The following is a 25,672-nucleotide window of genomic DNA, read 5'->3' on the forward strand; positions in this document are numbered from 1 at the left end:
GTATTTATTATTATAATTTTTTTAATCCCAGGCCACCGTCCCTGCAGGAGGCCTTTTGCCTTTTGGTAGGACATCATTGTAAATAAGAATTTGTTTTTAACTGACTTGCCTAGTTAAATAAATGTTAAATAAATTTAAAAAATGAATAAAACAGCAGCAGCTCCTATGTACCTAAACACAATGGTGCAAAGAGAACAGACGCCAACTGTTATATGGACATTCAGTTGTCTGTTTCAGCCTGGCTTCTGACAAAGAGGCAATGGGAGATGTAAAAGAGGGGGAACTGTAAACAATGTTAGTATTACATTATTATGTTATAATTATGTAATGTCCAAGCTACGCTTTGCTACACTAGTTCAATATTTCAAGGAAAAAATGTATGACTAGTTAATGAGACACTTTAGAATGCTACAGACCCTAACTTTCTGTAACTATGGAAATGACAGTCCCAACATTGACTTGGAGGGATGGATACTAGGGGAATCAGGGAGGGAGGGGACATCCGTTTTCTTGTTAGGGATCGTCCTTGACATATGAAGCTCATCAACTGTAAATCAGCTGCAGCTAATATGAGTTTTAGTTATTAGTTGTCAACATGAACATGGTGTTTGGTTCCGTTTGCATAGCCAGCAGTAGTGGCGTCATTACAAATCATTAAAACCTCATTACAGAAGGAAGTGACTGTAAGTAATAGGAAATGTATGACTGTCTATGGCTAATGAGTGTGTGTGTATGTATCTGTGTGTGTTTATGTAATGATTTGTTAATTCTCCAAGTGGCTGCCATACATACATTTGCTGTTGATGGAGAAAGCATTTGGCACTGATAGTCACTGATCGATAATTGATATCTCACACGTGACAATTGAGCTTATTGATTGACATTCACATTGATTATCATTTGCACTTTGATTTACTGGTCAGAGAGACTATTTGATTGATAGGCACGCTCATCTGGTGAGTGTGTGGGTGGGGGGGCGGTGCATATTTGAATGTAATGCATGTCATTGTTACGTTTTGGTTCTTTCTGAGTGGTTACCTTACCATTTACCACTTGAAACCAAATGTTGTAAAAATGAACTATGTTGGCCTCTACTTTGCATATTTGTCATGAAGTGTGTTGGAACTTTCCCATCCTCATGTTTCAATCCTCAACGCATCCTCCCTCAAGTCATATTAATTTAACCTCTCTCTCTCTCTCTGTGTGTGTGAAATGAGAAACAACATGACTTATAGTCCCTTTAATACAGTAAGTGTGATTTCCAGACCCTCGCTAAGGGAACTGCAATATGGAAACCATCTGGTACATTCAGATTCCCTGTAAAGTCAGTCTGTAGAATCACTGACACACTCCTGCCAAACAGAACAATCCCAAAACAGAAGGAAGAAACAGAGTTTAGGTATTTTATTTTCAAAGTAACAGAAGACAGAAGTTCTCTGAGCTGTTATTAATCTTTACTATGTTAGTGAGCCATAGATCCAGGCCATTTTCTGAACCATGAGGTGTTTTTTGCTGTTCAGTGGAGATTAATTTAAACACATATTGTAAAGTGTTCCTGTCTACTACAGATGTAGGATCTTAATAATTAGAGCCAGTTTGCTAAAGCAGGAAAATAATCCTGCAGCAACTGGAAATGTGAATTATTATGTGGATTATTGTAACGCCCTGGCCATAGAGAGGGGTTTTTGTTCTTTATTTTGGTTAGGCCAGGGTGTTACATTGGGTGGGCGTTCTATGTTCCTTTTTCTATGTTTTTGTATTTCTTTGTTTTGGGCCGTGTGTGGCTCCCAATCAGGCACAGCTGAAGCTCGTTGTTGCTGATTGGGAGTCACACATAAGGAGCATGTTTTTCCTTTGAGTTTTGTGGGTAATTGTTTCTGTTAGTGTTTGCACCTGACAGGACTGTTTGGCTGTCAGTTTTCTTGTTTTGTTTGTATAGTGTTCTTTCTGTGATTAAATATTCAATGATGAACACTAACTCCGCTTCACCTTGGTCTACTCTCTCTCACGACAGCCCTTACAATTATACTTCATGGACATTTTTTGTAGGGGTTTGTACATTTCTGACATTTTAAAGTGGAAATTACAAACTTCAGAAGCCTTTTTAAACTTTGAATACACTACAAGTTTCCATTTCTTGCTGTGCAGGACAATTCTCAGCAACAAAAAAAGAGTGATCAAATTAAAATCCTACATCTGTATAGAAGGCCATGCCCCTTGATGCTCTTTTTCAATTCATGCATTTATTTCATTATTATGTGGCGGGTATACTGTCCACATTGAGTGTCTCTCGAAGAGCTAAAAAAAAGACATGTTCCAGGTCACTGATGTATCTTACGTTGCTCACTAAAGTACACAAAATGATTGTGTTTTCAATATACCCGGAATAAAAATATAAAAGTCCCATGTTTCATGAGCTGAAATAAAAGATTCCAGAAATGTTCCATATGCACAGAAAGCTTATTTCTCAATTTTTTTGGGCATACCTATTAGTGAGCATTTCTCCTTTGCCAATATAATCCATCCACCTGACAGGTGTTGCATATCAAGAAGCTGATTAAACAGCATAATCATTACACAGGTGTACCTTGTGCTGGAGACAATTAAAGGCCACTCAAATGTGTAGTTTTGTCACACACCCAATTGAAGGCAGGTGTGTTGAGTTGCCTTTGATTGGGAGTCCTATATAGTAGTGTGTGTTTTTCTTTGGGTTTGTGGCTAGTTGGTTTTGCACTGCGTTAGTTAGCCTGCAAAACTGTTGCTGTCTTGTTTATTGTTTTTCCCTGTGGATGCCTTACTTGAGTATTAAAAAAACTATGAGTATCCACATTCCCGCTGCACCTTGGTCCATTCTTAACGACAAGCCTTACAGAACTACCCACCATAAAAGGACCAAGCAGCGGAGGAGGAAGGAGCCACAGGAGTACAGCACAAGGGACTGGACATGGGAGGACATCCTGGACGGCAAGGGAGCCTACACTTGGGAAGAGATCCTGGCCGGAAGCGATCGCCTCCCATGGGATCAGGTGGAGGCACTCAGGAGAGTGGAGGCAGCAGGACAGAAGAACCAACGGCAGCGGTACGAGGGAACACGGCTGGGTAGGAAGCCTGAGAGGCACCCCCAATAAAAAAAAATTGGGGGGGCACATGGGTAGTTTGGCTAGGCCAAGGAAGAGCCGTAAGCCAGCTACCTGTGATCACATGGAGGAGCGTATGAGGTGGAGGGCGCCATGTTTCGCTGAGGTGCGCACTATCTTGCCTATACGCACGCACAGCCCAGTGCGCCCTGTACAAGCGCCACGCATGTGCCAGGGCGAGGTGAGCATCGAGCGATGCCAACCCTGCGCTCAAGACCGCCAGTGTGCCTCTACGGTCCGGTGTTTCCCGCTATACGCACTAGCATGGAGGTGCGTGTCTCCAGGCTGGCACGTCCAGTACCAGCCCCACGCATCAGGCGTCTAGTGCGTCAGCCCAGCCTCGCCAGTCAGGAGTCGCCAGAGCTGCCCGCCAGTCAAGAGTCGCCAGAGCTGCCCGCCAGTCAAGAGTCGCCAGAGCTGCCCGCCAGTCAAGAGTCGCCAGAGCTGCCCGCCAGTCAAGAGTCGCCAGAGCTGCCCGCCAGTCAGGAGTCGCCAGAGCTGCCCGCCAGTCAGGAGTCACCAGAGCTGCCCGCCAGTCAGGAGTCGCCAGAGCTGCCCGCCAGTCAGGAGTCGCCAGAGTTGCCCGCCAGTCAGGAGTCGCCAGAGCTGCCCGCCAGTCAGGAGTCGCCAGAGCTGCCCGCCAGTCAGGAGTCGCCAGAGCAGCCCAACTGCCCGGATCTGCCAGAGCGGCCCGACTGCCCGGATCATTTAGAGCGGCCCGTCTGCCCGGATCAGTCAGAGCGGCCCGTCTGCCCGGGGCTGCCAGAGCGGCCCGCCTGCCCGGGGCTGCCAGAGCGGCCCGCCTGCCCGGGGCTGCCCGAGCGGCCCGCCTGTCCTCCGGCCCAGCCCGAGCGGCCCGCCTGTCCTCCGGCCCAGCCCGAGCGGCCCGCCTGTCCTCCGGCCCAGCCCGAGAGGCCCGCCTGTCCTCCGGCCCAGCCCGAGTGGTCCGTCTGCCAGGGTCAGCCCGAGTGGCCCGTCTGCCCGGCGCAGCTATCGGCGCCACCGAAGTGGGCGACGCCGAAGGTGGAGCGAGGTCCACGTCCCGCACCGGAGCCACCTCCAGGATAGGTGGGTTGGGGAGGGAGGGTGTAGCACAGTGCCGTCATTGACGGCAGCCACCCTCCCTTCCCTCCCCTATTGTTTAGGGGTTATTGTTTATTGGTTTTGTTGGGGTATTGGGGATTTTTTTGTGGTTTCTTTTTTAAAGTGCATTCCGGGGTCTGCACCTTGAGGGGGGGTACTGTCACGTCCTGACCAGCAGAGGGAGCAATTGTATTCGTTTTGGTCAGGACGTGGCAGGTTTTTGTGTGTTAAGTGTTGTGTTGGTGATTGGACTCCCAATTGAAGGCAGGTGTGTTGAGTTGCCTTTGATTGGGAGTCCTATATAGTAGTGTGTGTTTTTCTTTGGGGTTGTGGGTAGTTGGTTTTGCACTGCGTTAGTTAGCCTGCAAAACTGTTGCTGTCTTGTTTATTGTTTTTCCCTGTGGATGCCTTACTTGAGTATTAAAAAAACTATGAGTATCCACATTCCCGCTGCGCCTTGGTCCATTCTTAACGACAAGCCTTACAATATGACTGATTTCCTCATATTAACTGTAACTCAGTAAAATCTTTGAAACTGTTGCATGTTGCATTTATATTTTTGCTCAGTATACAGTGAATTTAGAAAGTATTCAGACCCCTTGATTTTTTCTATATTTTGTTGCATTACAGCCTTATTCTAAAATTGATTAAATAAATGTTTTTCCTCAATCTGCACACAATACCCCCAAATGACAAAGAAAAAACAAGCAACTCCTCAGTAAAAGGCACATGACAGCCCGCGTGGAGTTGCCAAAAGGCACCTAAAGACTCTCAGACCATGAGATACAAGATTCTCTGGTCTGATGAAAACAAGATTGAACTCTTTAGCCTGAATGCCAATCGTCACGTCTGGAGGAAACGTGGCACCATCCCTACGATGAAGCATGGTGGTGGCAGCATCATGCTGTGTGGATGTTTTTCTGCGGCAGGGACCCGGAGACTAGTCAGGATCGAGGCAAAGATGAACAGAGCAAAGTCCAAAGAGATCCTTGTTGAAAACCTGCTCCAGAGCGCTCAGGACCTCAGACTGGGGCGAAGGTTCACCTTCCAACAGGACAACGAACCCAAGCACACAGCCAAGACAATGCAGGAGTGGCTTCAGGACAAGTCTCTAAATGTCCTTGATTGGCCCAGCCAGAGCCCGGACTTAAACCTGATCGAACATCTCTGGAGAGACATGAAAATAGCTGTGCAGCAACGCTCCCCATCCAACCTGACAGAGCTTGAGAGGATCTGCAGAGAAGAATGGGAGAAACTCCCCAAATACAGGTGTGCCAAGCTTATATCGTCAGACCCAAGAAGACTTGATGCTGTAAAGGGTCTGAATACTTATGTAAATGTAATATCTCATTTATTTTTATTTTTATAAATGAGCAAAAAATTCTAAAAACCTGTTTTTGCTTTGTCATTATGGGTTAGTGTGTAGATTGATGAGGGGGAAAAAACTATTTGATACATTTTAGAATAAGGCTGTAACGTAACAAAGTGTGGAACAAGTCAAGGGATCTGAATACTTTCCAAAGGCACTGTATGACAGAGAGAGACCAAATAATATATATTATATCTGCTCTCCTATTTCTCTTCTCAAAGGCAAGGGGAATAAATTAACTGTCAGACATCCAGGATTAATGATAGCATTTCCCATAAGAGCCACAATGCCATGGCAACAACCTCCCACCTTATTCCAATGACTCAGCAGCTGGCACAATGTGATTGGCTGATTCCTGAACGATGTACACCTTTCTGTTGCTCCCATTTTGCTTTAAGAAAACGTAACTTCCTACAATGGAAATCTTATAGGCTACTGTACACTGCACTAGAGTTAATGGTGGGGCTGACATGACTGTATTGGGATAAAAAACGAATGTGCAGCAATATGTATTGTAATACAATCAAATTGGACTAGTCTGTAACTCTGCTTTGACTAACACCTCTATGCGTGTCACGCCCTGACCATAGATATCCTTTCATTCTCTATGTTGGTTAGGTCGGGGTGTGACTAGGGTGGGTAATCTAGGTTGTTCAATTTCTATGTCCCAATCAGAGGCAGCTGTTTATTGTTGTCTCTGACGCTGCGCCTTGGTCCAGTTCTTACGACGACCGTGACAGAAGATCCCACCACAACAGGAGCAATCAGCGTGCCCAGGAGGAGAAGGTATCCTGGGCTTGGGAGGAGATCAAGGAGGAGAAGATATCCTGGACATGGGAGGAAATCATGGAGGGACACGAAAGCCTTCCTTGGAAGCAGACGCAAGGAGATAAGGGAGGACAGCGACAACGCCGGGGTTCGCGGCCACAAGGAAAGCCCAAAGGACAGCCCCCCAAAAAAAAAATTTGGGGGGGGGAGGCACACGAGGTGGTCGGCGGAGCCGAGGAGCGAACCAGAGCCAATCTGGGAGTAGAGGGAGAAATTGGAGGAGAGTGAACGAAGAGAGTCAGAGACCGTCAGTGATTTGATGGAGAAATTGGAGGAGAGAGAAATGAGAGAGTTGTTGTGTTGGTGTATGATGCACGACATTCACCCTAAGGAGCGTGTTATCTGAGCGTGCTAGCAGTCTGGTAAAAAACTGTGCCAGCTCCACGCACCAGGTCTCCAGTACGCCTCCACAGCCCTGTACGTCCTGTGCCAGCTCTCCGCACTCGCCTTGAGGAGCGTATCATTTGTCCGGGACCATGTGTGCCGGCTCTATGCACCAAGTCTCCAGTACGCCTTCACAGCCCAGTACGTCCTGTGCCAGCTCCCCGCACTCGCCGTGCCAAGTGTGTCATCGTTCTGGTACAACTTGTGCCGGCTCTACGCACCAAGTCTCCAGTGCGCCTCCACAGCCCAATACGTTCTGTGCCAGCTCCCCGCACTCGCCGTGAGAAGTGTGTCATCGTTCCGGTACGATTTGTGCCGGCCCTACGCACCAGGTCTCCAGTGCGCCTCCACAGCCCAGTACGTCCTGTGCCAGCTCCTCGTACTCGCCCTGAAGAGCGTGTCACCAGTCCGGTGCACTTTCTGCTGGGGACAATAAAAGACCACTTTAAAATGTGCAGTTTTGTCACACAACACAATGCTACAGATGTCTCAAGTTTTGAGAGAGCGTGCAATTGGCATGCTGACTGCAGGAATGTCCAACAGAGCTGTTGGCAGAGAATTGAATGTTAATTTCTCTACTATAAGCTGCCTCCAATGTTGTTTTAGAGAATTTGGCAGTGCGTCCAAACGGCTTCACAACCACAGACCATGTGTAACAACGCCAGCCCAGGACCTCCACATTCAGCTTCTTCACCTGAAGGATCGTCTGAGGGGGGGGGTGGGGGGAGTATTTATGTCTGTAATAAAGCCCTTTTGTGGGGAAACACTCATTTTGATTGGGTGTACCTGGCTGCCAAGTGGGTGGGCCTATGCCCTCCCATGGCTGCGCCCCTGCCCAGTCATGTGAAATCCAGAATTTATTTCAATTGACTGATTACCTTATATGAACTGTAACTCAGTCAAATTTTTGAAATTGTTGCGTTTATATTTTTGTTCAGCATATATCTGTTTTGATCAAAATGAGCCTAATCTTTCTATCTGTGATAAAAACCCAGTCAACTAACTCCAGACTGTGTCTTAATTGTTCATTTTAAGTGTCACTGCTTGTCTCGATGGGTTTTATGAAACGTTCATAAGAAGAGATAAAAGCAGCACAGTCTGCTCTCTGAATCCTGAGCATATTTCCATGTGTCAAAACCCCCAATTATCTTTCATCTTCGATTGCTGAGGCCCGGAGGACCATGTTTGACAATATCTAACTTCCCAAACCATGGCTGTGGCCAAATCTGTGCAATCTCTGACAGTGTTTTCACTGTGACTTCGCTCGCTGACTTCAAAAAGACAGAGAAAAACCTACTGTTGAGAAGTGAAATGGTTGGGTACTGTCGTAGGGTTTATTTACACAACTCCCTTTGTAGTCAAGTAAATGCCTGAGACTACTTGATAATCACCACATATGACACTAGCCTGGTCCCACAACTGTTTGTGCTGTCTTGCACAACTCCTATGGTCAGTTATTGTCACACCAAACAATGACCACAGTTCTGGGATCAGTCTACCATAACACTGGCTTTCATTCCAATGTCTCTTAGTCACAGATTACTGCAGTATAATCTCATTGTGAGATTATTAATGACCTCTGACTTTTGACACACATTTACACAAAGTCAGTTTGACCATCCATAGGGTAATATCATATTCAAAAGCTCAAAGAGATCTACTGCATCATTCATAGAAAGGTAGGTAGTGACATAGGCCTGGTCCCTTGGGAAGTGTGCCCTGAGTCAATAGCCTATAACCTTTTGTCATCATTTGACATCTACATTGAGATATATATTTTATTAAAGTTAATAGGTTATGTATGAACTTCCAATGTCATCTCTGCCTTTTAAAGAACAGACATCCTCTCACCGACTCCATGTTCTAATCTGCCACTGGTGATACAAAGAGGGGGAGTATGTCCGACAAAGGGAATAGCTGGCCGCTTTAGTCCAGGGGGTGAGTCTGATAGAGAGAACAACCTTTGAAATTGATCCTGCTACTCGCTATAGTCCAGGGGGTGAGTCTGATAGAGAGAACAGCCTTTGAAATGGATCCTGCTACCCGCTATAGTCCAACCAGCCTTCAGCCTGTAAGGGCTCACCTGACATCTCGTTGAGAAGTAGACATTTGTATCTACGTTGCAGAACGATGAGTATTTAGTTGCCGTGGACACAGCAGAAAATGTGCCGATTCTGAAGACACCCCTTTTCATCTTTTTTGTATTGAATGACCAGACTAATGTTAAATAAATAACTCTTTCTGTAGGAATTCAGGAACGGATCCTTAGTACACTGCCATTTAGGGAAAGTGTACAATCGTTTGAATATTGTCTGCTTCCAAGTGGCGCAGCGGTCGAGGGCACCACATCTCAGTGCAAGAGGCGTCACTATAGTACCTGGTTCGAATTCAGGCTGTATCACATCTGGCCGTGATTGGGAGTCCCATAGGGCAGCGCACAATTGGTCCAGCATCGTCCGGGTTTGGCCGGAGTAGGCCGTCATTGTAAATAAGAATTTGTTCTTAACCTGTTATGGCTAGGGGGCAGTATTTTCACGGCCGGATAAAAAACGTACCCGATTTAATCTGATTATTACTCCTGCCTAGAATATGCATATAATTATTAGCTTTGGATAGAAAACACTCCAAAGTTTCTAAAACTGTTTGAATGGTGTCTGTGAGTATAACAGAACTCATTTGGCAGGCCAAAACCTGAGAAGATTCCATGCAGGAAGTGCCCTGTCTGACAATTTCTTGGCCTTCTTGATTATCTCTATCCATTGCAGGGGATCTCTGCTGTTACGTGACACTTCCTACGGCTCCCATGGGCTCTCAGAAGGCGGCAAAAAGCTGAATCGTGGCTTTGCAGGCTCTGGCTGAAAAAAAGTAGCGCGTTTGGATAGTGGCTGGTTACAGTACTGTGAGACTCAGGCTCGTGCCCGAGTCGACCCCATGCTTTATTTTCTTTCGTCTTTTTACCTAAACACAGATTCCCGGTCGGAATATTATCGCTTTTTTACGAGAAAAATGGCATAGAAATTGATTTTAAACAGCGGTTGACATGCTTCGAAGTACGGTAATGCACGAATAAAACGCCGTTATTTGGATATAACAATGGATTATTTTGAACCAAACCAACATTTGTTATTGAAGTAGCAGTCCTGGGAGTGCATTCTGACGAAGAACACCAAAGGTAATCAAACTTTTCTAATAGTAAATCGGAGTTTGGTCAGGGCTAAACTTGGTGGGTGTCTAAATAGCTAGCCGTGATGGCTGGGCTATCTACTCAGAATATTGTAAAATGTGCTTTCACCGAAAAGCTATTTTAAAATCGGACACCTCGATTGCACAAAGGAGTTCTGTATCTATAATTCTTAAAATAATTGTGATGTTTTTTGTGAACGTTTATCGTGAGTAATTTAGTAAATTCACCGGAGGTTTGCGGGGGGTATGCTAGTTCTGAACGTCACATGCTAATGTAAAAAGCTGGTTTTTGATATAAATATGAACTTGATTGAACAAAACATGCATGTATTGTATAACATAATGTCCTAGGAGTGTCATCTGATGAAGATCATCAAAGGTTAGTGCTGCATTTAGCTGTGGTTTTGTTTTATGTGACATTATATGCTAGCTTGAAAAATGGGTGTCTGATTATTTCTGGCTGGGTACTCTGCTGACATAATCTAATGTTTTGCTTTCGCTGTAAAGCCTTTTTGAAATCGGACAGTGTGGTTAGATAAAGGAGAGTCTTGTCTTTAAAAGTTTTTGTATTTTTGAGGAATTTGTAATTCGCGCCACGCCTATCATTGGATATTGGAGCAGGTGTTCCGCTAGCGGAACGTCTAGATGTAAGATTAACTGACTTGCCTAGTTAAATAAAGGTTACATTTGAAAATATATATAAATATAAAAGAGAATTTACAGTATTTATCACATCACGACACAGGTGAAGCTAACAACAGCATGACATTGCACACAATTTACTGTAAAGAACCAACCAGCAGAAATCAGTCTCAAGTATGAATCCATCCTCAAGCTGAGTGCATTGATTCAGATCACATTTACAAAGGCTCTTTGCAAATACGTCTCCCAGTGGTTTTCTGTGCAGTATGGCCTACCAAGTACCAACTACTAGGAAACACACAGAGAATGCTTTCTGACTGCCAGAAAGCAGTGCTGTCTGCTTCTCGCTCTCTCCATCTCACTTTCTTCCTCTCTGGCCCTCTCACTCTTCCTGCTTCTCCTTGAGCTAATGTGGCAAAGAAACAGCGGCACATTGAATAATTGAGGCAGATATGGTGGGAATGTGTCAGAGTCAAGGTAAAAGAGGTTCTGCCGCTACAGCTGTGTTCTCATTCTCTTCTCACACCCACTCTACTCGTTCTTTTCATCCCTTCATCCCACCCACACAGAGGCAATTGCCTCTGTGCGTTTTTAATTTTATCCTCAGCGTCCTAATGGCACTGCAAATACTAGAGGAGATGAGGCTGTGAGTGAGTGAGTCAGTCAGTAAGTCCTCAGCCTGCCATCTTCAGCCCCTAACAGCTTAGACAGGCTCTGGGTGGGGGACGCATGTTATTTAACAGCCAATAGCGTGCATTGGTCTGATTGAGACCTGGAGAGAAATGTTGTATTGTTCCTGGAGGCCTGCATCATGCAGAGAGAGAGAAACAGAGAGAGCGATAGAGAGAGGGAAACAGAGACAGGGAGGGAGAGACTGGGAGAAAGAGGGAGAGTGGGGTGGGAGAGGGAGACTGGGAGAAAGAGGGAGAGGGAGGGTGAGACAGGGAGAGGGAGACAGGGAGAAAGAGGGAGTGGAAGAGGAGGGGTGGGGTGGAGAGACTGCGAGAGGAGATAGAGAGAAGTAGTTAGAGAGAGAGCAGTCTGAGACCTGTCAGTTTACTCCACTCCAAGATGGTGATGAAAGTTTAATGAAGTTACACTGCAGCATGGTAATGCAAATTCTCCAGGGCCAGAAAGATGGGGATTGGCTGGAGAACTGACAGACAGAGAGAGGAAACACATTCATACAGATACAGTACCCTGGCCACACCCCCGGGCACAAAACAGACCAGACCATGATGCTTAGCTTCCAGGTAGCAGAGCATTGGAGCAAAGGTGCGTGTCCGCTTTGTCCCCTTCCTGATAAGATGAAAGGCACTGCCAGTTTGCCGGATAAATAATTCACATGAAGTGGAGTGGGGGGTTAACCTCTACCTTATTACAGCTTATGTTACCTCACTGCAGTGCAGCTCTGTGTCTTAGTGTGGGAGAGGGTTGTGACCTACCTAGTATCATCTATCAGATCTGGATAGAATACCTATATAAAATATTTCAAATACTTGAGGAGTGTTTGATGTAGCTTGCCTGCCATACAGAGTTTTCACTTTTTAAAACTATTTCATGAGTTATGGTGTGCCTGACAAGCTAAATCAAGCACACCTCAAAAGTGTTTTGAATATTTCAAATAAGTGTTCAGCCCAGGTCTAGTATTTTAAAGATACTGTATAGTTAGTTGGCTGTGACTATAGGGTTAAAGCCAGAGCCACCCAGACTCTGATAAATGAGCCTCTCTCACCCAGGTCAGGACATGCATCAGTTGTACCAGTACATATTTTTATTGTCTCTTTTCAGAGTTGAAAGAGCTAGCGGTGCTGAGCTGGGGTTACTCATATAGCATCCATTACATCTGTTACGCTTGTCGTTTGAATGAGGAGACCAAGGTGCAGCGTGGTAGGTGTACATCTTCCCTGTGGCTCAGTTGGTAGAGCATGGTGTTTGCAACGCCAGCATGGTGTGTGCAACGCCAGGGTTGTGGGTTTGATTCCCACGGGGGCCAGTACAAAAAAAATGCATGAAATGAAATGAAATGTATGCATTCACTACTGTAAGTCGCTCTGGATAAGAGCGTCTGCTAAATGACTAAAATGTAAATGTAAATCATTAACTTTAATAATGAACACCAACAAAAAATGCAAAAACCGAACGTAACATTCTGCAGGGCTAGACAGCACAATGCAAAAACAAGATCCCACAATCTCAGGTGGGAAAAAGGGCTGCCTAAGTATGATCCCCAATCAGAGACAACGATAAACAGCCTCTGATTGGGAACCATACTAGGCCAACAAAGAAATATAAACATAGATTTGCCCACCCAAGTCACACCCTGACCTAACCAAATAGAGAATAAAACAGACTCTCTAAGGTCAGGGGTGACAGTACCCCCCCCAAAGGTGCGGACTCCGGCCGCAAACCTCAACCTATAGGGGAGGGTCTGGGTGCGGGACGCAGACCCTGCTCCGCTTGAGGCTACCCCCACTTCGGGGGCGCCTCTGGTGCGGGGATCGTCGCCGGCAACTCCGGACCGTAGATTGTCTTCGCGGACTAAGGACTGTAGTTCACTGCTGGAGGAACCGAACCACCGATCGTCGCCGGAGGCTCCTGACTGGGAGCCCTCGCTGGGGGCTCCTGACTGGGAGCCCTTGCTGGAGGCTCTGGACCGGGAACCCCCACTGGAGGCTCTGGACCGCGGACCGTCGCTGGAGGCTCTGGACCGCAGACCGTCGCTGGAGGCTCTGGACCTCAGACCGTCGCTGGAGGCTCCGGACGGCAGACCGTCGCTGGAGACTCCGGACGGCAGACTGTAGCTGGAGACTCCAGACCTTGACCATGGATCATCACTGGAGGCTTCGTGCCATGGACCATCACTGGAGGCTTCGTGCGTGGAGCCGGCACAGGATATACTGGGCCGTGAAGTCACACTGGAGGTCTAGAGCGTAGAGCTGGCACAACCTGTCCTGGCTGGATGCTCACTTTAGCCTGGCAAGTGCGGGGCGCTGGCACAGGACGCACTGGGCTGTGAAGGCGCACTGGCGACACAGTGCGTAGGGCCGGCACAGGATATCCTGGACCGAGGAGGCGTGCTGGAGACCAGGAGCGTAGAGCTGGCACAACCTGTCCTGGCTGGACGCTCACTTTAGCCCGGCAAGTGCGAGGCGCTGGCACAGGACGCACTGGGCTGTGAAGGTGCACTGGCAACACAGTGCATAGGGCCGGCGCGGAATATCCTGGACTGAGGAGGCGTACTGGAGACCAGGAGCGCTGAGCCGGCACAACCCGTCCTGGCTAGATGCTCACTTTCGCACGGCAAGTGCGAGGAGCTGGCACAGAACGCACCGGGCTGTGGATGCGCACTGGAGACACATTGCGTATCTCCGCAAAACATGGTACCTGAAGGGTCACATGCTCCTCAAAGCGGCTGTCTTGCTCCAGACTCTAACCCCTCCAAGCTCTTTCGTCCCTCTCCACTGCCAACCACTCCTCGCTCAAACGATCCAAGAATTCCTCCTCGGTCTCGGACTCACCCCTCAGCACCGACGCCCACGTCATCTGCCCCCCCAAAAATGTTTTGGGGGTGCTGCCTCTCGGGTTTCCGTCGTGTCCTCTCCTCCTGACCACGCTGCTTGGTCCATTTGTTGTGGGATCTTCTGTTACGCTTGACGTTTGAATGAGGAGACCAAGGTGCAGCGTGGTAGGCGTACATCATTAACTTTAATAATGAACACCAACAAAACAACAAAAAATGCAAAAACCGAACGTAACGTTCTGCAGGGCTAGACAGCACAATGCAAAAACAAGATCCCACAATCTCAGATGGGAAAAAGGGCTGCCTAAGTATGATCCCCAATCAGAGACAACGAATAAACAGCTGCCTCTGATTGGGAACCATACTAGGCCAACAAAGAAATATAAACATAGAATTGCCCCCCAAGTCACACCCTGACCTAACCAAATAGAGAATAAAACAGACTCTCTAAGGTCAGGGCATGACAACATCATGGTTTCCCAATTGGGTGCTTTTATTTGATCTGCTCCCAAGTATTCCCACGCATAATAAAGAGACGTGATTGAATAAAAATGTAAGCAAGGTTGGGATTTATTATGTTTTTGTCAAATATATCTGTTTGGGCTTCTTGCGGTCAATTTGCAATGTACAAATTATTTGCAATTATGTTCCGGTCCCCCAACCATTCGCTTAAGAAAAAAAATACATATACATTTTTTTAAATCGTCTAACGGCTGAATCTAGTTGATGATCCTTGCTTTATATCATCCATAACATACTCTGTAACATTAGGATATTACATCATAGCTCCCCTGAAAAAACAAAAGTAAGTAACCTAATTCCCCCATCTGTCTTTGCCCTGAGCACATTTACAATATTTACTGGCAGAGCAACAAGAAAGGATGTGTCATTTCTGTTCAGAAGGGCTACGTTTGAAGTGGCACCCTATTCCCTATAAAGTGCACAATTTCTGACTATAGCTTGCACCTTATTCCCTATGGAGGGCACTAATTCTGACATTATATTGTTCACTACTTATACGGGCCCTGTTAAAAGTAGTGTAGTATATGCAAATAGGGTGCACCAATGGTCTTAAGTGCTGAGTCGCCCTCTGCCCTCTGCCTTTCTGCAGAGTTTAGCAGCTATTTCATTCCTCAACCAACCTCTCAGCTCTTTGTCCTCAAAGGTCAGGATTTGACCTTGAGGGCTACTTAATGTTAGATCCCTCACTTCCACGGCAGTTAAAGTCAATGAACTAATCACTGATCATAATCTTGATGTGAATGGCCTGACTGAAACATGGCTTAAGCCTTATGAATTTACTGTGTTAAATGAGGCCTCACCTCCTGGTTACACTAGTGACCATATCCCCCGTGCATCCCGCAAAGGCGGAGGTGTTGCTAACATTTACGATAGCAAATTTCAATTTACAAAAAAAAAAAAACGATGTTTTCGTCTTTTGAGCTTCTAGTCATGAAATCTATGCTACTGTTTACAGGCCTCCTGGTCTATAAACAGCATTCCTCACTGAGTTCCCTGAATTCCTATCGGACATTGTAGTCACAGCAGATAATATTCCAATTTTTGGTGACTTTAATATTCACATGGAAAAGTCCACAGACCCACTCCAAAAGGCTTTCGGAGCCATCATCGACTCAGTGGGTTTTGTCCAACATGTCTCTGGACCTACTCACTGCCACAGTCATACTCTGGACCTAGTTTTGTCCCGTGGAATAAATGTTGTGGATCTTAATGTTTTTCCTCATAATCCTGGACTATCGGACCACCATTTTATTACGTTTGCAATCGCAACAAATAATCTGCTCAGACCCCAACCAAGGAGCATCAAAAGTTGTGCTATAAATTCTCAGACAACCCAAAGATTCCTTGATGCCCTTCCAGACTCCCTCTGCCTACCCAAGGACATCAGAGATCAAAAATCAGTTAACCACCTAACTGAGGAACTCAATTTAACTTTGCGCAATACCCAAGATGCAGTTGCACCCCTAAAAACTAAAAACATTTGTCATAAGAAACTAGCTCCCTGGTATACAGAAAATACACGAGCTCTGAAGCAAGCTTCCAGAAAATTGGAACGGAAATGGCGCCACACCAAACTGGAAGTCTTCCGACTAGCTTGGAAAGACAGTACCGTGCAGTATCGAAGAGCCCTCACTGCTGCTCGATCATCCTATTTTACCAACTTAATTGAAGAAAACAAGACAATCTGAAATGTATTTTTGATACTGTCGCAAAGCTAACTAAAAAGCAGCATTCCCAAGAGAGGATGGCTTTCACTTCAGCAGTAATAAATTCATGAACTTCTTTGGCACAACCCGTCCTGGCTGGATGCTCACTTTAGCCTGGCAAGTGCGGGGAACAATCCAACATTTATTTTTGATACTATTGCAAAGCTAACTAAAAAGCAGCATTCCCAAGAGAGGATGGCTTTCACTTCAGCAGTAATAAATTCATGAACTTTGAGGAAAAGATCATGATCATTGGAAAGCAAATTACGGACTCCCCTTTAAATCTGCGTATTCCTCCAAAGCTCCGTTGTCCTGAGTCTGCACAACTCTGCCAGGACCTAGGATCAAGGGAGACACTAAAGTGTTTTAGTACTATATCTCTTGACACAATGATGAAAATAATCATGGCCTCTAAACTACTGAAAGAGTTGCTTCCTGTGCTTCCTATGTTGAACATAATAAACGGCTCTCTATCCACCGGATGTGTACCAAACTCACTAAAAGTGGCAGTAATAAAGCCTCTCTTGAAAAAGCCAAACCTTGACCCAGAAAATATAAAAAACTATCGGCCTATATCGAATCTTCCATTCCTCTCAAAAATTTTAGAAAAAGCTGTTGCGCAGCAACTCACTGCCTTCCTGAAGATAAACAATGTATACGAAACGCTTCAGTCTGGTTTTAGACCCCATCATAGCACTGAGACTGCACTTGTGAAGGTGGTAAATGACCTTTTAATGATGTCAGACCGAGGCTCTGCATCTGTCCTCGTGCTCCTAGATCTTAGTGCTGCTTTTGATACCATCGATCACCACATTCTTTTGGAGAGATTGGAAACCCAAATTGGTCTACACGAACAAGTTCTGGCCAGGTTTAGATCTTATCTGTCGGAAAGATATCAGTTTGTCTCTGTGAATGGTTTGTCCTCTGACAAATCGACTGTAAATATCGGTGTTCCTCAAGGTTCCATTTTAGGACCACTAGTTTTCACTATATATTTTACCTCTTGGGGATGTCATTCGAAAACATAATGTTACATTTCACTGCTATGCGGATGACACACAGCTGTACATTTCAATGAAACATGGTGAAGCCCCAAAATTGCCCTCGCTAGAAGCCTGTGTTTCAGACATAAGGAAGTGGATGGCTACAAACTTTCTACTTTTAAACTCGGACAAAACAGAGATGCTTGTTCTAGGTTCCAAGAAACAAAGAGATCTTCTGTTAAATCTGACAATTAATCTTGATGGTTGTACAGTCGTCTCAAATAAAACTGTGAAGGACCTCGTCGTTACTCTGGACCCTGATCTCTCTTTTGAAGAACATATCAAGACTGTTTCAAGGGCAGCTTTTTTCCATCGAAGTAACATTGCAAAAATATGAAACTTTCTGTCCACAAATGATGCAGTAAAATTAATCCATGCTTTTGTTACTTCTAGGTTGGACTACTGCAATGCTCTACTTTCTGGCTACCCGGATAAAGCACTAAATAAACTTCAGTTAGTGCTAAATACGGCTGCTAGAATACTGACAAGAACCAAAAGATTTGATCATATTACTCCAGTGCTAGCCTCTCTACACTGGCTTCCTGTTAAGGCAAGGGCTGATTTCAAGGTTTTACTGCTAACCTACAAAGCATTACATGGGCTTGCTGGTTGAAGATGGGCTTGCTAGTTGGTGGTTGAAGATATCCCTCTAGTGGTGTGGGGGCTGTGCTTTGGCAAAGTGGGTGGGGTTATATCCTTCCTGTTTGGTCCTGTCCGGGGGTATTGTCGGATGGGGCCACAGTATCTCCTGACCCCTCCTGTCTCAGCCTCCAGTATTTATGCTTCGGTAGTTTATGTGTCGGGGGGCTAGGGTCAGTCTGTTATATTTGGAGTATTTCTCCTGTCTTATCCGGTGTCCTGTGTGAATTTAAGTATGCTCTCTCTAATTCTCTCTTTCTCTCTTTCTTTCTCTCTCTCGGAGGACCTGAGCCCTAGGACCATGCCTCAGGACTACCTGACATGATGACTCCTTGCTGTCCCCAGTCCACCTGGCTGTGCTGCTGCTCCAGTTTCAACTGTTCTGCCTGCGGCTATGGAACCCTGACCTGTTCACCGGATGTGCTACCTGTCCCAGACCTGCTGTTTTCAACTCTCTAGAGACAGCAGGAGCGGTAGAGATACTCTCAATGATCGGCTATGAAAAGCCAACTGACATTTACTCTTGAGGTGCTGACTTGTTGCAACAACTGTGATTATTATTATTTGACCATGCTGGTCATTTATGAACATTTGAACATCTTGGCCATGTTCTGTTATAATCTCCACCCGGCACAGCCAGAAAAGGACTGGCCACCCCTCATAGCCTGGTTCCTCTCTAGGTTTCTTCCTAGGTTTTGGCCTTTCTAGGGAGTTTTTCCTAGCCACCGTGCTTCTACACCTGCATTGCTTGCTGTTTGGGGTTTTAGGCTGGGTTTCTTTACAGCACTTTGAGATATCAGCTGATGTAAGAAGGGCTATATAAATCTATATACATTTGATTTGATTTGATGTAAGTGTAGCTAGCTACCAGTTATCGATTCTCTCTCTTTCTCTCTCTCAAGAAATACAATCGCCTTGAAACTCTCCTTCCATTCTGATGTTCAGCCAAAGTTGGGCAACCGAACCATACTCAGTTCACAGGGAATATTCTCGGATGTACCCTTAGAAAGAAATTGCACCAGTCTACAGTGAAAAGTTGAAGCTGAGAAAGGTGTTTTTTCAAAAGTATAGGGAACTTTTTCCTCTCAGAATATGTCCAATAAAACAGTATAAACTCTCTCTCTGTTTGTCCAATAAATACACTATATATACAAAAGTAGTGGATTCGGCTATTTCAGCCACACCCGTTGCTGACAGGTGTATAAAATCGAGCACAGCCATGCAATCTCCATAGACGAACATTGACAGTAGAATGGCCTTACTGAAGAGTTCAGTGACTTTCAATGTGGCACCCTCATAGGATGTCAACTTTCCAACAAGTCAGTTGGCCAAATTTCTGCCATGCTAGAGCTGCCCCAGTCGACTGAACTGTTCGTCGGGAGCTTCATGATATGGCCGACAACCACACACAAGCCTAAGATCCCCATGTGCCAAGCGTTGGCTGGAGTGGTGTCTGGAGCAGTGGAAATGCATTCTCTGGAGTGATGAATCACACTTCACCATCTGGCAGTTGGACGGACGAATCTGGGTTTGGCGGATGACAGGAGAGCGCTACCTGCCCGAATGCATAGTGCCAACTGTAAAGTTTGTGGAGGAGGAATAATGGTCTGGAGCTGTTTTTCATAGTTCGGGTTAGGCCCCATAGTTCCAGTGAAGGGAGATCTTAACTCTACAGCATACAATGACATTCTAGACGATTCTGTTCTTCCAACTTTGTGGCAACAATTTAGGGAAAGCCCTTTCCTGTTACAACATGGCAATGCCCCCGTTCACAAAGGAAGTTCCATACAGAAATGGTTTGTCGAGATCGGTGTGGAAGAACCTGAGTGGCCTGCACAGAGCCCTGACCTCAACCCCATCAAACACCTTTGGGATGAATTGGAACACCGACTGCGAGCCAGGCCTAATCGCTTAATATCAGTGCCCAACCTCACTAATGCTCGTGGCTGAATGGAAGCAAGTCCCCGCTGCAATGTTCCCACATCTTGGCCAGTGGTTCCCAAACTTTTTATAGTCCGGTACCCCTTCAAACATTCAACCTCCAGCTGCGTACCCCCTCTAGCACCAGAGTCAGCACACTCTCAAATGTTGTTTTTCGCCATCATTGTAAGCCTGCCACACACACTATACAATACATTTATTAAACATAAGAATGAGTGTGAGTTTTTGTCATAACCCGGCTCGTGGGAAGTAAAGAAGAGCTCTTTTAGGACCAGGGCACAAATAATAATAATCAATCATTTTGCTCTTTATTTAACCATCTTACATATAAAACCTTATTTGTTCATAGAAAATAGTGAATAACTCACCACAGGTTAATGAGAAGGGTGTGCTTGAAAGGATGCACATAACTCTGCAATGTTAGGTTGTATTGGAGAGAGTCTTAAATAATTTCCCACAAACAGTCTCTGCCTGTATTTAGTTTTCATGCTATTAAGGGCCAAGAATCCAGGTACGTGGTTGCAAAGGGCATCAGTATCTAAACAGCGCAATTTGCCAAGGCAAGAAACCCTGAGCGCAGCACTATCCATAAATCTGGCTTCTGATAAAATTCGATTTTCACAGAACTGCTTGTTGCAATTTCGATGAGGCTGTCTTGTTCAGATATCGGTAAGTGGACTGCAGGCAGGGCATGAAAGGGATAACGATTCCAGTTGCTTGTGTCGTCCATTTCGGGAAAGTACCTGCATAATTGCACACCCAGCTCACTCAGGCGCTTCGCTATATCACATTTGACATTGTCCGTAAGCTTGAGTTCATTCGCACACAAAAAAATCATACAATGATGGAAAGCTCCAACTTCTTAATCATAGCATCAATTTTGTCCCGCGCATTGACTATACTTGCGGAGAGTCCCTGTAATCCCGGATTCATATCATTCAGGTGAGAAAAAACGTCACCCAGATAGGCCAGTCGCGTGAGAAACTTGTCATCATGCAAGCGGTCAGACAAGTGAAAATGATAGTCAGTAAAAATAACTTTAAGCTTGTCTCTCAATTAAAAAAAACGCGTTAATACTTTGCCCCTTGATAACCAGTGCACTTCTGTATGTTGTTAAAGCGTTACATGGTCACTGGCCATATCATTGCATATTGCAGAAAATACACAATAGTTCAGTGGCCTTGCTTTAACAAAGTTAACCATTTTCACTGTAGTGTCCAAAAAGTCTTTCAAGCTGTCAGGCGTTCCCGTAGCAGCAAGAGCCTCTCGGTGGATGCTGCAGTGTATCCAAATGGCATCGGGAGCAACTGCTTGCACGCGCTTACCACTCCACTCCCTGTCATCAGTACAGATACCAACACATCTTGACCACCAAAGTCCATTTGATGTCACAAAGCTGTCCAGTACTTTAAAATATCCTCTCATGTTGTCCTGGTTTCCAGAAGAGGATGTCTTCCTTAATTGACCCCCCATAAACGTTACGGACATATACCAGGAGCTGTGCCAGGCCCGCCACGTCTGTTGACTCATCCAGCTGTAACGCATAGAATTCACTGGCTTGTATGCGAAACAATAATTGTTTCAAAACAATCTCCTGCCATGTCACTGATGCGTCGTGAAATAGTGTTGTTTGATGAAGAATTGTCTGTATAGTTTTTTTGGCCGTTTCCCCCAGGATTGTCTTAGCCATATACGCGGCAGCAGGAAGAATTAAGTCCTCCACAATAGTATGGGGCTTGCCTGTCCTAGCCACTCGGTAGCTCACCATATAAGACACTTGTAGCCCCTTCTTATGAATGGTATCTGTTGCTTTTATACGTCTTACTACTCGAAAGTCATATTTATTCTCGCTCAAAAAACTCCTGTGGCTTATTTTTCAAATTGTCATGTTACGTTTCTAAATGTCTGCGCAAGAGTGAAGGTTTCCCGCGAGAGGGTAACGGTTAATGTGATTGGATGTTAATTATTTGACTAGGCTACCTGTATTTGACATTGTGTTGTTTTTTCGCTGAACACTAGATGGTTTAATTTTATCTTTGGCAGTGAAATGAGGCTACTCAGGCGAGAAAAAAACCCTCATCCAATTGTATAGCCCCGTTGTAAAATATAAATGTACTGTTCGAAAATGTGAAGATTTTTTTTTAAACAAATATACAGTATATATACATATATTATTATTTTTTTTAAATGTGAATCACATTTTATACCCCCGACGGCATTGTGCGTTCCCCAGTTTGGGAATACCTGATCTAGTGGAAAGCCTTCCCGAAAGAGTGGAGGCTGTTATAGCAGGAAAGTGGGGACCAACTCTATATTAATGCCCATGATTTTGGAATGAGATGTTTGATGAACAGGTGTCCACATACTTTTGGCCATGTAGTGTATCTCTGTTTGAGCTTTTGCTACAGTAAGAGGATCAGATATTTGGTTGACTCCGCAACACAGAAAGAGGGACTCAGCTGTATGAAGCCTCTACAATAAGAGGATCAGGTATTTGGTGTACACTGCAATACAGAAAGAGGGACTCAGCTGTATGAAGCCTCTACAATAAAGCCTTGCAGTGCACAAACTCACTGCTTGTGTCACGCCCTGACCTGAGACGTTTTATTTCTCTATTTTGTTAGGTCAGGGTGTGGGGTGGGCATTCTATGTGTTATATTTCTATGTTGTTTTTTTCCTTCGATTGGCCTAGTATGGTTTCCAATCAGAGGCAGCTGTCTATCGTTGTCTCTGATTGGGAATCATACTTAGGCAGCCCTTTTTCCCTCCTTCAGTGTGGGATCTTGTTTTTGTACAGCTCAGTAAGCCTGCAGAACGTGATGTTCGTTTTTCATTATTTTGATTTAGTGTTCTGAGTTAAATAAAATTGAAATATGAACACTTACCACGCTGCACCTTGGTCTTCTCCTTACGACGATCGTCACAGAAGATCCCACCACAATATGATCAAGCAGCGTGGTATGGACCAGTAGACTTTTGAGGAGATTAGGAGGAGTATATCCTGGACTTTGGAAGGAATAGTGGCAGGAGACAAGAGCCTGCCAGGGAAGCAGGCGGAAGCAGCGAAGGAGGGACAGCTACGAAGTCGGGAAGGGAAGGCCACAGAAACCCCAAGATAATTTTTTTGGGGGGCACATGGAGCAGTTGACGGAGCCGAGGAGGGAACCAGAGCCAATCCAGGAGAAAAGAGATATGGGAGAGTTGTTGAGTTGGTGGAGGATGCACTGATTTTTCCCAAAGGAACGTGTTATCAGTTTGGTGCCACCTGAGTCAGCTCCCCGTACTCGCCCTGAGGTGCGTGTTACCAGTCTGGCGCCACCTGTGCCAGGCCCACGCATCAGGCCTCCGGCGACAGTTCCCAGTCCAGAGCTTCAGGCGATGTCCCCCAGTCCGGAGCCTCCAGCGACGTTCCCCAGTCCGGTGAGACCTGTTCCGGCTCCACGTAAGAAGCCTCCAGTAATGATCCATGGTCCGAAGCCTCCAGTGATGATCCATGGTCCGAAGCCTCCAGTGATGATCCATGGTCCGAAGCCTCCAGTGATGATCCATGGCACGAAGCCTACAGTGATGATCCATGGCACGAAGCCTCCAGTGATGATCCATGGCACGAAGCCTCCAGTGATGATCCATGGCCCGGAGCCTCCAGTGATAACCCATGGCCGGAGCCTGTAGGGATGATCCATGGCACGAAGCCTCCAGTGGAGATCCATGGCGCGGAGCCTGCAGTGATGATCCATGGCATGGAGCCTGCAGCGACAGCCCCCAGTCCGGAACGTCCTGAGACGGCCCCCAGTCTGGAACCTCCAGCGGCGGCCTTACGCACGGAGCCTCCAGCAGCGGCCTTACGCACAGAGCCTCCAGCGGCGACCTGCAGCATGGAGCCTCCGGCGACGATCCACGGTCCGGTGGCACAAAAGTGGAGGGAACAGTGTGCGGAGCGGGGGCTACCACCATGGGTAGATGCCCACCCGGACCCTCCCCTATAGGTTCAGGTTTGCGGCCAGGAGTCCGCACCTTTGGGGGGGGGTACTGTCACACCCTGACCTGAGAGAGACGTTTTATTTCTCTATTTTGATAGGTCAGGGTGTGGGGTGGGCATTCTATGTGTTATATTTCTATGTTTTTTTCCTTTGATTGGCCTAGTATGGTTTCCAATCAGAGGCAGCTGTCTATCGTTGTCTCTGATTGGGAATCATACTTAGGCAGCCCTTTTTCCCTCCTTCAGTGTGGGATCTTGTTTTTGTACAGCTCAGTAAGCCTGCAGAACGTGACGTTCGTTTTTCGTTGTTTATTATTTTGATTTAGTGTTCTGAGTTAAATAAAATTTAAATATGAACACTTACCATGCTGCACCTTGGTCTTCTCCTTACGACAATCGTCACAGCTTGGGAGAATGAAACAGAGTCAGAATCTCACCTATAGACTTGGTATTATGCTCACACACGTCCATGTCAGTCAAGCTATGGATTACCTGCTAAAAAGGTTAAATGTAAAAAATTTGACAGCAAAACGTCCAATAGTAATTTCATTTAATTGGTTTAGCCAGGATAGTCCACTCAGTAACATTGCCACTGTTTCCAGGGAGTTCTGCATGAGTGAATGTGAGTCAGTGGAGGCTGATGGGAGGAGCTATAGCAGGACGGGCTTATTGTAATGCATGGAATAAATGGAACGGTATCAAACTCAAACATATGGAATCCACGTTTGACTCCGTTCCATTATTTCATTCCAGCCATTACAATGAGCCCGCCCTCCAATAGCTCCTCCCACCAGCCTCCACTTGTGACAATTCATTCTTTTCACAATTGACTAATTCCTTTTAGCTCCTAGTGGAGCAAAAGGGTCTCCCTATTTAAATTAGTGGCTCACCCCTCTCAGGGAGGAAGCTAGGTTCACATCAGAATGTGTTCCAGGTAACCAACAGAGGAAATGATCACCAAACCGACTGCACTGTGATTGTCCATTATGCGGTGGGGAAAAAAAGCCAGTGTCGGGAAACAGTGCTATGGTTGATCCTGGCGAGCCTTTGTCACAAGTTTGTTCAGAGGGGGGTGAATGCTAATTACCATGGCGATGAGGCATCCAAAAGGATGTTGCTGCTGTCATGAGGGCTGAGGTGGCATCAGTTGGCGGTGCGCGCACACACTCACCGCCAACTGATGTCACCAACTCGTGAATATTCATTAATGGAACAGCTAACTCTCCTCTGACAGCACCGGTGATGGAGGCATGAGGAGTGCCATCCTGAGAAGCAGAAGGCTGAGGGTGGCCTGTTAGCATGGCCTGTTACCATAGCGATAGGTCTCCACTGTTAGTGAACTCTGTTATTCCTGAGAAACTTTGCTTTACGAGAGCATTGATGTTGTTAAATAATGAGAGCAAGAATGTTTTAGGGTATTTGCTGTTTTTCAGCAACAGCTAATTATATTGCTTGGCGATAACATACTCTTTAACATTCAAACGATTTTATGCATTATAGAATGTAATACCATTTTTTCTCAGGAACATACACCTGTTGGGACTTTTTTAGTATGATGGTGACGTGATAGTCATTTCCATGGTTAAATAAGATGTTATGAATGATGTCTACAGTGATTGATTGGTTGTGATGGTGAAGAGATAGATGCCTTTCATCATAAACGTACAGAGAGCCCACCATATTAGTCTGCTGC

The sequence above is a fragment of the Salmo salar genome, chromosome ssa06, assembly GCF_905237065.1.
Source record: "Salmo salar chromosome ssa06, Ssal_v3.1, whole genome shotgun sequence".
Taxonomy (NCBI): Eukaryota; Metazoa; Chordata; class Actinopteri; order Salmoniformes; family Salmonidae; genus Salmo; species Salmo salar.